The sequence below is a fragment of the Saimiri boliviensis genome, chromosome 11, assembly GCF_048565385.1.
Source record: "Saimiri boliviensis isolate mSaiBol1 chromosome 11, mSaiBol1.pri, whole genome shotgun sequence".
In the NCBI taxonomy this organism is placed as follows: Eukaryota; Metazoa; Chordata; class Mammalia; order Primates; family Cebidae; genus Saimiri; species Saimiri boliviensis.
The window spans coordinates 40,536,773-40,552,489 of NC_133459.1; the positions used below are offsets into that span (position 1 = coordinate 40,536,773).

Sequence of the window (15,717 nt, forward strand, 5' to 3'; positions counted from 1 at the left end):
ATGCCCTAAAAATAAAAGTAAGTATTTGATTTTTATTTTAAAACATTGCCAATTTGATAGGTAAAAATGGTTATCTCATTATTATAAGTTGCCCTTTTTTATTATTAGGCAAACCAAACTTTTCCCATGTTTATTAGGCTTTTTAAATTTATTTCTCTACTTTGCATTTATTTTGTGCATTGCTATGGAAGAATTTTTTTAACTTTTAATCTTGCAATAATCTTAAAATTACAGGAAAATTGCAAAGATAGTGCAGAGTTTCCATATCCCCTTCAACCAGTTTCACCTAATGTTAACATCCTCCATAACCATGGCACAGTTCTTAAAATTAAGAAATGTATTTGTTTATTTTTTTAGAGCCAGGGTCTTGCTCTGTTGCCCAGGCAGGAGAGGAGTGGCACAATCATAGCTCACTATAACCTCAAACGGACCTAAGATATATAGGCTTGTGCTGCCACACCCAGCTAAACTAAGAAGTTAACACTGGGACAATACAATGAACTAAACTCTAAACTTTATTTGGATTTCACTAGTGTTTCCTTGACTGTCCTTTTTGTCTTCTAGTATCCAAGCCAGGATCTGACATTGCATTTAGATGTCACATCTCCTTAACTGTCCTCTGGTCAGTGATCATTTTTAGCCTTTCCTTTTCATGAACATATTTTTTAAGAGTCCTAATACAGTATTTTGTAGAAAGTCCCTCAATTTGGATTTGTCTGATGTTTTCTCATGATTAAACAGAGGCTGTGAGTTTTGGGAGGAATGTCACAGAAGTGAAATGCCCTTCTCTCTATTTCTGAAGTCACATGATACCAACCAGACGTATTACCAGTGATGTTAAACTCGATCACTTGGTTAAGGTGATGTCTGCCAGGTTTATTAACTGCAAAGGCACTATTTTTCCATTGCCATACTCTATTACTAAGTGAGTCACTAAGTCTAGCCCACACTCCAGTGGAGGGAATTTAAGCTCCATCTGCTGGAAGGGGAGTAGTATATATCTCGAATTCTCCTGTAAACAAGATTTTGTGCCTTCTTCCCTATTTATTTATTCAATTATTCATTTACAACAAATGTAGTCCGATTCTTTGGGTTATAGTTCAGTACTACCATTATTTATTTTGTGGCTCAAATTGTTCTGGTTTTACTGTTGAGAGCTCTTTCTGGTTGGCTCCTGGGTCCTTTAGATATACTACCAACTTTTTCTGTCTTGCTTTGTTTGTGATTTTTAAACACTTCCTTACTTTCTGGAACTACAGAGTGTTTTAGGCTCATTTTTTGTTTTTTTTTGCATTTTGTTTTTCCCAGGCATTTGTCCAAGGAGTTCTAGTTCTATTTATGAAAGAATGGTCTTTAGAGATTAAGATCTGGGCGGTGAGTGTGCTCATTTCTACTAGGGTGTTATTAGTTCTAGGCCCTCTAAGTGGACAGGACTGGAAAACATATGTGTGTGTACATGCATATCTCTACTCCTGTCTCTATCTGAACATACATTAAAACTACACGACATCTTTGACTCTAATCCAGCACTACAGAGTTCATTCAAGCCTTTCTAGGGCAAAAATGTTAAACCCCTAAAGCACCTCTGAACACTGTCTGGAATCTCCATTTCCCACCTAATTTTTCTCCATGAGCAAAAATCAAATCAAATAGAGCATCGATGAGCTATGATTGATCTCACTGCCATCTGCCGGGACCACAAGACAGCCCCAGGATGGCTCCAGCTCTGTTCCTCGGGGCCTGGAGAAAGCAACAGAGGACAGAGAACTATATGAGGACGAAGAATAAGGCAGCCTTGCCCAGAGATGAAATCCCAGCCCTGCCACTAACTACTTCCTGGTCGATTCTTTTTCTGTAAGATGAGGGGTTAAACTAGATGCTGCATAGATCTGGTATTCTGTGATTACAGAAGGCACTCGATTCATGTTGGCTGAGTGAACGAGTGGGTGAGGGGTGGAGTCTGGCACACGCTGGGGCTCCTCCACCCTCCATCATTATCTTAAGCAGGTAATTTACCTTGCCAGGCATCAGCATTTTAAATTTTCTTCTTGGTACTTCTCTGTATTTTCCAGATTTTCTACAATAAACATGTTATTTATACTTAATAAAAGAAATCAATTGGGTTTTTTTTAAAAAAAAAAAAACACAACACCATCTACCATCCTCCCTAGCATTAACATGAGTAAGTACTTCATAAGCTGGCACTGAGGAGCACTATGCTCAGGTGGATGAACTTGAACTCATGCAAGCATCAAGTTCCTGCCATAAAGCAGGTGCTCAGCAGGCATTAGTTTCTGTCCTTTTCTCTCTCCTGCTGATCCAGAAACTATGCTGTGAAACTGATGGAAAGTCTTCCTCTCCCTTTTTTCCCTGGTGTGAGCATGATGGCCATGGCAAGAAAGTCTCTGTCAAATGAGCCCCTTTCTTTGTCACTCAGAGTTCTCTCTCCCTGGCATCCTCTGTGAACGGTCTCCTCGAGGCGTCTTCGTAGAAATATGGAGTGTCCACTATCAAGGAACCTGGAGTGTCCACTGCCAGGCCCTGACCAGCACAAGGCTAAGGAACGTAGGCTCTAGGACGCTCCTGCTCATTTTTAACCGGGGCCCAGCCATGGGTGTTCCCCTGAGCCCTAATTATCCGCACTGAAGACTTCAGGTTGCAGGGTTTGGAGCCTCACAGTGATCAGAGCAGTGTGTGAGCTTCGGGCTACGAGCCTCCACCCCAGCAGTCCCTGTTTAAATGCTATTTCTCTGCCTAAGATGAATTCCTCCAGGAAACTTTTCCCTTCCCTCCTTCTGAGATAAGGGAGGCAAGAGGGCTTTTAAATCATATGCTTCCTATTTTTAAAAAATAATGAAGAATTTCCAGTAGGAGGAGGGGACATATTTTGTACTTCTAGAACCAAGAAGGCAGAGAGATTCCATCACGATGGCAAAAGTCCCTAGTCTGGAAAAGTTAGCAGGTTCAGCAAAAGCCAAAGGGAACTGAGGGCTTGACATGAAAACAAATCTAGAAATACTTGAGTTGGTTTTTAAAAAATTAGCATTTTGTCAGATAGCTCACTTTCCACATGCACTACCTTCCTTTCTAGTGGATTTACAGCCCAGCCCCCTGCTTCTGACTGGACTCCTTCGAAATAATTAAAGTGCTTGCCCTGATGTTGACATGAAGAAATGCATCCCTTTCTAACCCCACGGACAGAGAGCACTTAGCATCTCTCACCTAGAGCACGGCTTCAGCCTCCTGACTGGTCTCCTCCCTCCTTTTCTTTACTGCAGAACTTCTCAGAGCCTTTAATATCCTGATGATCCACCAAGAGGGAAATACAAGACAAAATAATATGTGTATTTCCCAAACTTACTTAGTCATGAAATCTTTTATTCAAAGGACATCCGTTAATGTCTCTCAGGCCACTAGGTTCTAGGAACCCAGTTTGGAAAACCCTGTCTTCTAAGATACAATCCTAAGTCCTCAGTAGGCATGTGAGGCCTTCCATTGTCTGGTGTCTGCCTCCCTTTCCAGGATCATTTTGCACCTCTATCCTACATTCCTCCTGACATTCGCCTTAGAACTATTGGTGGTTCCTTAAACATGCTGTCTTATTTCAAACTTCGGTACCTTTGCATGCGCTATTCCATCAGCCTAGAATGCTTTTCCCTGCTGTCCTCTGAGTTCAACACCGCCAACTCTTTGAAACGTCCCCAGCTTCCTCAGGCCGAGAAAGTCACACCCGCCCCGATGTTCCTGCTGTGCCAGCCTCATACTTAGCAGCACTTCTCCAGACTATAAACGTGTGTTTCTAGCCTGTGAATTGTCTTGCCTCTTGTTCTCTCCTGGCCTAATTCTTCAGCTCCCACCAATCTCAAGAGATTCCACCTCCCTTTAATACATTTCCTATTTTTAAAAAAAAGTTAGCAAGAATGAGTTTCTTAGTTGAATGATATCAAAAACATCCTAACTTCTACACTCAGAAAAAAGAGTTTTAAAACACTTTCAGTCCAAAAAAATGCATTTTAAAAATGACGAACCCCTCTTCCCCACTCCCTACCCCAAGATCTCTTTTCATAGGGGGAATCATGTTCACAGGGCCCCAGGGAAAAGTACAGCAGGATCTGCCTGGCCTTAGGAGCTGCACACTATACTCACTCAGGTCCCGGGAAGCGGCATCACTCAAGCCAATCAAAAAGGTGGTGCCCACATCCCTAGGAGCAGCCTTCCCCAGCTCCACTTTGCAAATGACCTCTTCCTGGGTTTGGGGGCAGGCAGGGTGTCAGTTCCTGACCTTCCTGACCATGCCAAGTTCAGAATGCTTCCTTAGAAGCCATTTCATGAAGGTTTCCAAAAGGAGTTTATCTTTCAAAGTAAATAAAAGAGGTTATAGTAAACTATTGCTAAACTGTCCCAGGCCATTTACAATCTGAGTTTGCCTCTCCTTTCATCAGGAGTAAAATCGATTTCTCACTCCCCTGAATCTGGCTGGATTTTTTCTTTGGTCCGAAGGGTGTGGCAGAAGGGATACTGCGCCAGTCCTGGCCTCTGCCTTAAGAGGCATGGCAGGCTGCTTCCACATTCCTGGAGGCCTGAGCCTGCCATGCCATGGAGGAGCTGGGTCTAGCCCAGTTGGAGGACGAGAGGCCATGTGGAGGAGAACCAGGCTGCTCCAGCCAAGAGCTGGCACCAGGCCCCTCAGTGGGAGGGAGGTGCTCTTGGACCTCCCAGCTCAGCCCCACCGCCAGCTGAATGCAGCTGTGAGAGTGAGCCCAGCCAAGACCAGCAGAGAACCATCCAGCCAGAACTGTGAGAAATAATAAATTGTGATTTTAAACTACAAAGTTTTAGGGTAGTCTGTTAAGCCAGTAATAGATAATGAAACAGAAGAGAAGGCTCAGAAGCCAGTAGGGAACTCAAATGTGTCCAGTGATAGAGGATGTGGGAAGTCCCCTTGCTATAGAAAATGCAAAAGCAAGGCAGGTGCCCCTTTCATTACATATGCAAAGTACCATGGGCATCAGAAATGCAAGTGATAAGGTGCCTCCTACAGAGAGATGGGCTAGGATATGCCCTTCCCGCTTCTCCCATAATGTTCCAGACAGGACCTACTACCCTGAGACAAAGGAAAGAATTCGCTATCTGCCTACCTTAACGCTCTCCTTCCCTTCGTCTACATTATCTGGCCCTGAACCATGACTGTGCAGCGAACGAACTATAATTAATGCTATCTTTTACCCACAAGGGCTACAATTACTAAGTGGAGTTAAATAAAGTCACAAAGAACTTAAAAGCAAGTGCAATGAAGGCAGGTCAGAAGAGAGCCAGTGTAACCGCGGGCTTATTAGGGCCCAAAGGAGAAGAAGATGAAAGTCTTTTTGTTGGAAAACCCTCTGTGCTGAGCCTGGAAGGAAGAGAAGTCCCCGGCAGGGAGAGGTTTGGTGAGGATACGATTAAGGTTGAGGGACGAGCAAAGGGATAGTGCAAGAACAACACTTGCCCCAGGTAATTCCTCCTTTCAATCTGGTCTCCCTTCCTCCCTTTTCCAAGGTTCCTCAAGGCTATGCCACCTAGGTTGATGGGGTTTCTTTTCTTTCTTTCTTTCTTTCTTTCTTTCTTTCTTTCTTTCTTTCTTTCTTTCTTTCTTTCTTTCTTTTTTGAGGCAGAGTCTCGCTCTGTCACCAGGCGCCAGGCTGGAATGCAGTGGCGCAATCTCGGCTCACTGCAACCTCCACCTCCTGGGTTCAAGCAATTCTCCTGCCTCAGCCTCCCCAGTAGCTGGGACTACAGGTGCACGCCACCATGCCCAGCTAATTTTTGTATTTTAGTAGAAAAGGGATTTCACCATGTTTGTTGGCCACGATGGTCTCCACCTCTTGACCTCGTGATCTGCCCGCCTCGACCTCCCAAAGTACTGGGATTACAGGTGTGAGCCACCGCGCCCGGCCGGGTTTTCCTATGTCTTTACTGCCTCCTACACCCAGCCCTAGGTTGGGTTAATTGGGAAAACTAAACATTTGAGAAGAGCTACTAAGACCTGAGAATGCCCCCAGGTAGTGGTTCTAGCCTTGGGAATTTTAAGACTCTTTCAAAAAATTAGTGATACTTTTAGCCTCTGTTGGTTTAGAAAATACACATATGAAAACAGATATCAGATCTCCTTGAAGTAATGCCCCTAGGGGTCCAGGAGCAAGTCGAATCCACCAAAAACCACTGATAAGAGGAAATAACCAGCAAATGAAACAGACCTATGCTTTTAGAAGGACCTTCATTGCTTTGACCGCCCCCACAAAAAAAAAAAATGGGGAAATTGCAGGATATGGAACTGGTATGTCAAGGAGTTGGGGGAACCAGGAGGAGGCATACCCTAGGCCCACAGGTCCTACTGGGACACCACTATCCAGCTGCTCTGGGAGAGAAGCAGCGTGTCCAAATGTAAACACCATGGTGGCTGGGCCCAGCTTGCCTAGCCACGAGTTCAAACTCTGCCTAAGGCCAGACTGGTATCATGTTCCGCCAGTTGAGAAAGCATCTAAGGCAGTTTGGAAAAGTGAAACCACTAGCTAAGTAACTTTCAGACTCAGCTACTACCTAGCTTCGGGAGTTTTTCCAAGCTTTATGTTTTTGTTGTTTTTGTTTTTGGAGACAGAGATTTGGTCTACTGTCCAGGCTGGGGTGCAGTGGCACCATCTCAATTCACTGCAGTCTCAACCTCCTGGGCTCAAGAGATCCTCCTGACTCAGCCTCCCAAGTAGTTGGGGCCACAGGCATGTGTCACCACATCTGGCTAACTTTTTTATTTTTCATAGGGTCTCCTAATATTGCCCAGGCTAATCTCAAACTCCTGGGCTCAAGTAATCCTCCTGCCTTGGCCTCCTAAAATGCTGGGATTACTGGCATGAACCACTGCACCTGGGCCCAAGCTTTTTTCTTTTCTTGGCTTTCAGCTTCAATAAAAAGGTGATGGAGGGTGGATATAGGAGAGGAATGTTGAACTTGCTCTCCAAGGCACTGTCAAAGTGCCAGTGTCCTGAGCAAATGATTCTAGTAGACTTACTGTACAGGCTTCTTACCTGTACAATGGGAATGATATGTAACAATTAAATGAGATACAAATTGTGAAAACAACAGTCATATAGCAAACATCAATTAACATGGGTTTTCTCCCTTCCTCCCTTACAATGACAGATGGTTCTTTCTTTCCAGTCCCATCTTCCTGCTCTTACTGAGTCTCTAATTTGACCTTTGAGTAAAAAATGTGTCCCATTTTGTGATATGAAGCTAGTCTTCCCAGAAAGAGGCACTGCCAACATGAGTATGATGACTTAAAACACACTCAGGCGCCCTAGGAAGCAGCTGGCAGGGTGCCCACACTCCTCGCCCCTGGCAATGCTGGGTTCCTCTTTGGCATTTGTACAGAAGAGAACTGGCCCAAGACAGAAGGATGGGCCTAGGCTGGTGAGGCCACCTCCTTCCAGGCCTGGTCAGAGACAGGGCAGGCACAGACAGCAACAACCACCCATTTTGCAACAAACAGGAAACCAATTTACCAGCCTCAAAAATAGAACAGACAAAAACCCCAAAATATGAGGCTCTGACAGTGGGGCAGCTCAGCTTTCTCACACGGCTTCCTGACAGGCTGCAGAGTTATGTGTTGTTATTGTTGTTTTAAATTTCATGGAAGAAAAAGTCTTGCAATGTCTTTATAAAGGTGACCAGCTTCTGGGGCCCAAGACTGGCAGGCCGCCCAGCCAATCGTGCTTCCTGCACTGCCAAGGCCCCACCTTCTCAATCTCCCAATCTAGCTACAAATGGCCCCAACTGCAAGGGCCACAGAAGCCCTGATTTCTGTCATGTCCTAACAGGGCTGGCCCTAGCATGTCTGCAAAGTGAGTCTTCCACACCCCCGCACTGCTTTTCCTGTGGCCCCTCACCTTGTGCAATGCCACTCACTCCAAGACTGCTCCCCAGTACCCTGAGGCCCCACTGGGCCACATGATTCAAGAGCCACCCTGACAACAGGCCTGCAGACATTCCCTCCACAGGACCCTGAAAAACATGAGGCTGGGCTCATGCTGTCCCCTCTGCCAAGAACAGTGTTCTTTGCCTGGCACGCTCCCCTCAGAAGCAATCACGCTGGAATGACATAGTTGGTGCAGCAGTGTTGCTAAGGACTATGTCACACAGAGTCCCCGTGTTGAGGGGTGATGGGGAAAACGTATCTTCGGTCTTAGCCCCAGGGAAAGCTGTGCACATCCTGGGCACCTGGTGCATTTTTAATCCTGTGGACCTGATGACTAAGAACCACCTATCGATCATGTTCCCTTTTCATTTTCATTGTTAGGAAGCGTAGTGCCAAACGTATTCATCGCCTTCAGCAGGTTTATGTCCTAACCTGTCTGTGGCCTTACTTTAGTTTCTCCGCTTATTTTCCATGTGTCTTATTTCCTCATTAAATTTATTTTACCCTCATGTAGAATGTCTGTAGGCCATCTCAAATCTTTATTTGGAATAAAGTGAGTTGTACATAAATAACTGAGCAAACAACTCCTATTACTCTGTCAAAGCTACTTCTTCCGAATGTCCTCACCTCTGGTTTCCTCCCCAGTGGTCCCACAGCCCCTGCCTGTACCTACCTGGATTCGCACTCACCCACGGTTCTGTATTTTACTGTTTCCACGGCTTTCCCCACCATCCAACAGAAGGTTCCCGTGTGAAAGCTGAAAGCCCACCCTCTGCCAAAATCTGCCCAGTGCTGCCTGCACACTGGCTTGTTTAATCCTCAAGACAAACCTGCCAGATAAGGCCAGCTGTGCCCATTTTGCAGCTGAAGTAACGAGCGAGGCTCCAGCAGATGCTTATTCAAGGTCACATGCTATTGAGTGGCAGAACTGATACAGAGGCTCAGTTCCCTAAGGTCACCCAAGATATGAAAAAGAGCTTTTATAGGCTGGGCACGGTGGCTCAAGCCTGTAATCTCCGCACTTTGGGAGGCTGAGGCGGGTGGATCACAAGGTCAAGAGATCGAGACCGTCCTGGTCAACATGGTGAAACCCCGTCTCTACTAAAAATACAAAAAATTAGCTGGGCATGGTGGTGCGTGCCTGTAATCCCAGCTACTCAGGAGGCTGAGGCAGGAGAATTGCCTGAACCCAGGAGGCAGAGGTTGCGGTGAGCCGAGATCGTGCCATTGCATTCCAGCCTGGGTAACAAGCGAAACTCTGTCTCAAAAAAAAAAAAAAAGAGCTTTTATATGAAAGAAAAGGAGAGAGAGGGAAGTGATTTAGATTCCTTAGATTATAAAATCATTCACTTCGGACGTCACACTCATCTACATAACTGGAAGCATTTAAAATATGGCTTAATTCATAACAATTCATCCGCTACAACTGTCCAGAAAAATCTACATGTATTTCATTGTGGCACATTCATACTCACCTTCTGATAGGCTCGCTAGAGCAAGTGAACTAGAAACGTTAATCACATGCTAGACTGTTTTAGAGCATCCCCTATCCTCACTCCTTCACCCCTATGTGCACACACATTTTTACATCCTGAGAAGTAGTTAGAGCAAAAAAGATATATATATTCAGAAGACAAAAGCTAATTCTGCAAGAAGCTTCTAGAAGAAAACAAGGTCTACTTCCCCAGTATGCAAGTGCACATAAACCATGAGGCCAATCACTACCCTTGCTTTACAGTGTCCAGACATTTAAACTACATGAAATGGCTTGGCATGGTGGCTCATGCCTGTAATCTCAGCACTTTGGGAGGTTGAGGCGGGCAGATCACCTGAGGTCAGGAGTTTGAGCCCAGCCTGGCCAACATGGGGAAACTTTGTCTCTATTAAAAATACAAAAATTAGCCAAGCTTGATAGTGTGTGCCTCTAATTCCAGCTACTCGGGAGGCTGAGGCAGGGGAACTGCTTAAACCCAGGAGGTGGAGGTTGCCAGGAGCCCAGATTGCACCACTGGATTCCAGCCTGGGCAGCAAGACTTCTCATCAAAATAAATTTAAAAATAAAAAATAGGCCAAGTGCGGTGGTTCACACCTGTAATTATAGCACTTTGGGAGGCCAAGGAGGGCGGATCATCTGAGGTCGGGAGTTCAAGAACAGCCTGACCAACATGGAGAAACCCTGTCTCTACTAAAAATACAAAATTAGCTGGGTGTGGTGGTGCTCACCTGTAATCCCAGCTACTTGGGAGGCTGAGGCAGGAGAATCACTTAAACCCAGGAGGCAGAGGTTGTGGTGAGCCGAGATTGCACCATTGCACTCCAGCCTGGGCAACAAGAGCGAAACTCCGTCTCAAAAATAAATAAATAAATAAAAATTTAAAAAATAAACTACATGTAACAAATGTTTAAAATTCCAATTGGCCTGAGGCCTTTAAATCAAAGTGCCCGCTGGTATCTACCAGTGCCCTTCCACTGACTGAGGAAGGCAGGACACCAGAGGCTGCTCAGTCTGGGTTCACATGGCCTGAGGCAAGGTAGGGCTCTCCCTCTGTGCCTCGGTTTACATGTGTGTGACAGGGGGATGATAATGACACCACCGCTTAGGGGTGCAGAGAGGACGAAGCTGGCCAGGGGTAACGTTGAATAAATTACTGCATCCCAGGCAAGAGGATACGTGAGCAAGAGCTGGAGTCCTCTTTCTAGACCTTGTGTTCTTCCAGTTTAAAATGAGAACAAGAGCCAGAGAGAGGGGAATAAGGCATAAGCTGTGAATGGATGGGAAGGAGAAGGATTTCTGACCCACCTCTTCACAAACGCAGCCCCTCCGTCCTGATGGAGAGCATCTCTTTTGGGGGACTGATCTGTGTCTCTCGTAGGCCACCTTACGCCTTGTGTTCTGTGTGTGTGTGCACATCGTGTACACATATCTCCTCTGTAAAGTGCGTGCACCCAGGTGCTTAGCCCAATTCCCCCACTCCTTCCTGTGTCTGGTACATAGTTGAGATCAGTAAGCACGGGTTGAGTAAATCACAATGGTAGAAGCAGCACCAGCTGAGGCACAGAAGCTGTCTTCAAATGTCAGCTCTCTTTGCTCTCTGCCAGATGAGTCCCCCAGAGCCTGCCCTCCGCCTCCTTTCCTGAATGTTCCGGGGACTCCCCTCTGTCCTCCAGACAAGCACCCTCACTCTGCCACCAAGGCCCCTCTCAGCCTGCACCAGCTACCATACCCCAGAGCTGTTCCCTTATTGTCCCCTCCTTGTTGACAGTGTTGGATGACATAACCTTAGGAGACCCAGCCTGGGGGAACAACCTGACTACACAGGGTGGGTGTGGTAGGGGGAACAGGTGATTCAGAGATTGCCTGGTTATGGTCCCCTGCCCCCTCCCTTCAAGTGGCTGAAGGCCCAGCCCGGCACTGAGCCCCGCTATGCCACTTACACTCTTCTGGACCTTGGGAAGACAACTTCACCTCCACGAGCCTCCATTTCTTATGTGTGAATGGGGTAAGAACCGCATAGATGCATCTCACTTGCCATTGTCATTAGAATGAGAAACACTGATCTCCACCTGGCACATGGCAAAGGCCAGTGCAGGTGGCTCCATCCCAGCACCACAATGAGTAAAAACTGAGCAGGAAGGGGGACCTTGTGCTTTCCCTCTGTGGCACTCCAGTGGGCAAGCGGGCCTTGGAAGGTGCAGGGCCAGAGCCAGCGGGACCACTGAGGCCCCCCTGGGACTCTGGAAGGAAAGGGCATCTCAGGACAACTCCACGGAGTAGAGGGCTCCAGCCCAACATCTTCCCTGCTTTACCCAAGAGAGGCCAATGTGACAGGACCCAGAGTGTGGCATGCTCACCACCCCTCACCCACATCCCGTGCCCACCTACACACACCCTACACCCTCAGGAGGATGGGATGAGTCGTCATTAGGTCACTTGGTCATCGAGTAAGCAGCGGGGGCCACAGGGTGCAGCTTCCTCTCTTCCTGCCGCCCGGCCCACCTCCACCTCCGGATCTCCTCCTACTCTCTGCCCCCGCCACTTTCCTGTGCTCTGATGTGGGAGGGATATCGCTCATTGACAGGTTTTAAAACTAAAAGTAGAGTGCATTTAGTCCTCTCCTGTGGCTGAGCTCAGCTCCCAGCTCCCAGAACCCTCTGTCATGCTGCTGCCGGGCTGGCGTGCCCCTACCTCCTCCTCACGGGGAGGGTCCCCATGGTGTTAGCCAGGGCTCAAGGCTGCTATAAAGCTAGGACAGGAGGGGCAGAGGACGACAAAGGGAAGTGGAAACATATGACCCCATCATCTGTTAGGCCTCGAGGTAGATCCTGGGACCCCAGATGTCAGGAGGGCAGAAGGGAAATCAGAAACCAGCGTGCTTCACCTCTCTGGAGTGCCAGGCCCTGCCAGGTTCAGAGAGACAGAGAGAGTGAGGGAGTGAGGGACCTGCATAGAGACTCAATTACAGGCCAGACACGGGATCCCTACAGAACTCTGCCAGGCAGTTGGTCACATACGTAGTGATGAGCAGTGATGGGGCAGAAATGGGAGACAATTTTCCCAGCCTCTCACCTCCAGCAAGGTGTGAGCCAGAATGCACATCCAGGTCTGCATGTCTCCGGGGCTGATCACAGAGTCACAGGAAACAGATATCCACAGCACAGCATGGAAAGGACCAATACTGTTGGTGAAAGGTGTTCTGGGAGGTCAAGAGAAGGATTTCACGATGGTTGTGATGCTAGCCCTGGGTCCGAACAGCGCATGCGTGGGAATAGGTCAGGAAGTCAAGGGGACAAAGATCAGTGCAAAGGCACCAAGGTGTGCAGTTGTGGCAGGGCAGTGAGGAGGCATGAGGAGGCTCCAGCTAACGGGGAGGCTGTGAAGGAGGCACCCAGTACCCACACTGACTTTCCTTGTAACTCGGACTCCAGAAGTCACTGCCATTTCCAGATAATTAAAGTCACAACCCTGATCATATGATCAAGCACTAACAGGGCATCTACGATGGGCTAGACATTGTCCTAAACACTTCATAAACACTACCCCCATTTCATCTTCACCACAACCCTATAAAGTAAGATTACTACCCTCATTTGTACAGATAAAGAACTAGGCCCAAAGAGGTTGACTCGCTTGCCCAAGGCACACACTTCTACAGGGGGTGGGGCTAGACTTGAACCTGAGGTTCCAGAGGGCATGCTCTCCTGACCACTCGTCATTTGGGCAATAATTCCATTTCAAACTGGACTGTGACAAAGGCTTTCGCCCCCTGGAGAACGAACTGGACCTGCTGGGTTGCCCCACAGTCCACAAAATGCCCTTCCTGCTCCCCAGCAGGTCCAGTTCGTTCTTCTGGCCAGGGTGCAGGCAACTCCGGAGCAGGGCTGTGTCTTCTCCTCCCTCTGTAAGTTCCCCTACCTGAGTCTGGCGAGTCTGGCCTTTGTAAAGAAATTTGACAGGCACAACATGACAGGCAGATTCCAGGGAGAGAAAGCCTTTGTCACAGTCCGGTTTGGGCTTGGAACCAAAAATGTGTTGACTTAATCAGGCAGATGCAAAAAGGTGTTGTCATGGTGGCAAGGTTTCTATTCCAGGCGGCCAGGCCATAATTAAATGTCCTGACCTGCACACCTCCAGTTACAGCCCAAGAGCTGGTTTCTCAGGCCTGTTAACTAGCAATTAGAGAACCTTCCACTGAAATTCCAAATCACTTAGTAAAGGTCACTTTATATATTTTTCAGATGTGGGGGTAGAAGTGAAATGGAATTATTGCCCAAATTATGAGTGACATCCATTATTTAAAATGGGATTCTTCAACCGGCCCATATGGAGCAAGGGATGGAGCCCATAGTTCTTATAAGTTCTTATAAGGGATCTCATTTATGGAGCGCCTGCTATGTGGCAGGCACAACCACAGGGGCTTTAAATGTGTTCTATGATTTGATTACTATAATAAACCTAAGAGGTACATATTACTTTTCCATTTTGTAGAGGAGTAAACTGAAGATTAGAAAAGTTCAGTAACCTTCCCAGGGTCATACAGCTGGCACTTCAGAATACAGGATTTACAGTCAGGTCTGTCTGCCTCTGGACACCAGGCTCTTCCCATTACTAGGTGGTCTCAAGCTAAGACACACAATTTGGATTCAGAGCAGAGCTTCTGTGTGTTGTACAAGGAGTGCTGAGACTGAAAATATTCTCTTCTCCTGGACTATCCATGAAAGCCCAGTTGAGGCAAAAGGTATATTCCAGCCTCTGGGATGGCTGCCATGTTAGGGTAATAACCCTTCACTGTTGAGGGTTCTGACAGCTTTTTATATTGATAAGAGAGGCTTGGAACAGTGTGAGGGCAGTAGGCCTTCAGAAACAGCAGATGCCAAAGACAGTCTTTATCCCGCTTGCCATTGTGATGCTCATAAAAGGTGCCACTAATCAACAGAGACCCCAGGCTCCTTCTCAATACAGGTGATTCTCCCAATGCATTGAACCGGCCCAGCAGCTGCAAACTGTTTGCTCCCTCTGTCTTAGATATATGGTGACCATATTTTCTGCATACAAAATTCTGACATGTAATTTGACTGAAGATTATTTCCCTGATTTATGAATTTATGTATGCTTTACAACAGCATGAAGTCAAATCACATTCCCTCATATATTTAACAAATCACTTTTACTAAGCAGAATAAATGCCCCTTAATCAGAATTTTCCCAGATGAGTTGGCCATATGGTTGTTACAGTTGACTGTGGGTGCAGATCCTGGGCCTGCACACAAAAAGACACTCAATAAGCACATGGGGAGCAAGTGAATGGGAGGAGGGCTGAGATGGAAGGAAAAGGGCAAGTAGAGGGTCCCTGAGGATAAATCTGCTGACATCACCATCTCATCACCAGAGTCCATACTTGACTGGGAACTTCCCTGAAGCCCATCTGATGGAAAAGAACAGTGTACATGCACACAACAGATGCATGTGGGTGCAGCTCCCCAAATTGCAGGCAGTCAAATCTTACACCTGACTGGCACAAAACTTAATCAGGCTCCAGTATTCAGGGCCAAAAGCCACCACCAACATTTCAAAGTCAGGCCTCATCCTGCAGCTCACGGATAGTTCCCCAGCTGCCCACAAGACCTGGAGTGATTGGGTAATTGTAGAAATCCACATCCATGAGGTTGAAATGGTAGAACTCCTATGAAGCTTGTTCAAGTGCTTTGGTTCTGCCTTCAGGCAGCAACAATGCTTTCAACTGCTTATCTCAAATAACTAAGTTACTTCCACTGGAGAAGTGCTATCGACCACTTGTAGGAAAGCAAAACTCCAAAACATTCTTGTGACAGGGCCTGCTAGTTAACTCCACGATGAGTGCAATGATCTCTGCTGGATACCAAAAAGACTCCATCCAGAGAGGGGGCAGATACCAAATGTCCATCTTAGGTCCCTTGCCTCCATCCACCATCCCCTACTCCCTAGGGCCTCTGTGTAAGAAGAGAAGCCCCAGCCTTGGCAATGGAAGCCCACACCAGTAGGGGCTGGCTCCACATTGATCCTGGTGGCAGGCTTCTGCCTCATGCTGAACTAGTGCCGGCCTCAGCCATTTGGAACCCTTTGGAGCTCTCCAAGGTACTGACCCTCATTCCTGGCTGGGCCTTTAAAAACAGTGTCATGGTGAACCGTGGTCATTCAGAGTTTGTATATGGTTATATTCTTTAAGAAAGAATCAATTCAAAATAAATTTGGCTCTACTGTTGTACTTTATTTTGAGAAGTCATTTTCT

The 15,717-nt window shown here is 46.9% G+C and overlaps 1 protein-coding gene across 5 annotated transcripts in view; it reads right to left on the reverse strand.

Moving 5' to 3' along the window:
• HIVEP3 (HIVEP zinc finger 3) overlaps positions 1 to 15,717 on the reverse strand; it is a 518,797-nt gene that overhangs the window by 281,175 nt on the left and 221,905 nt on the right. The window lies entirely within an intron of this gene.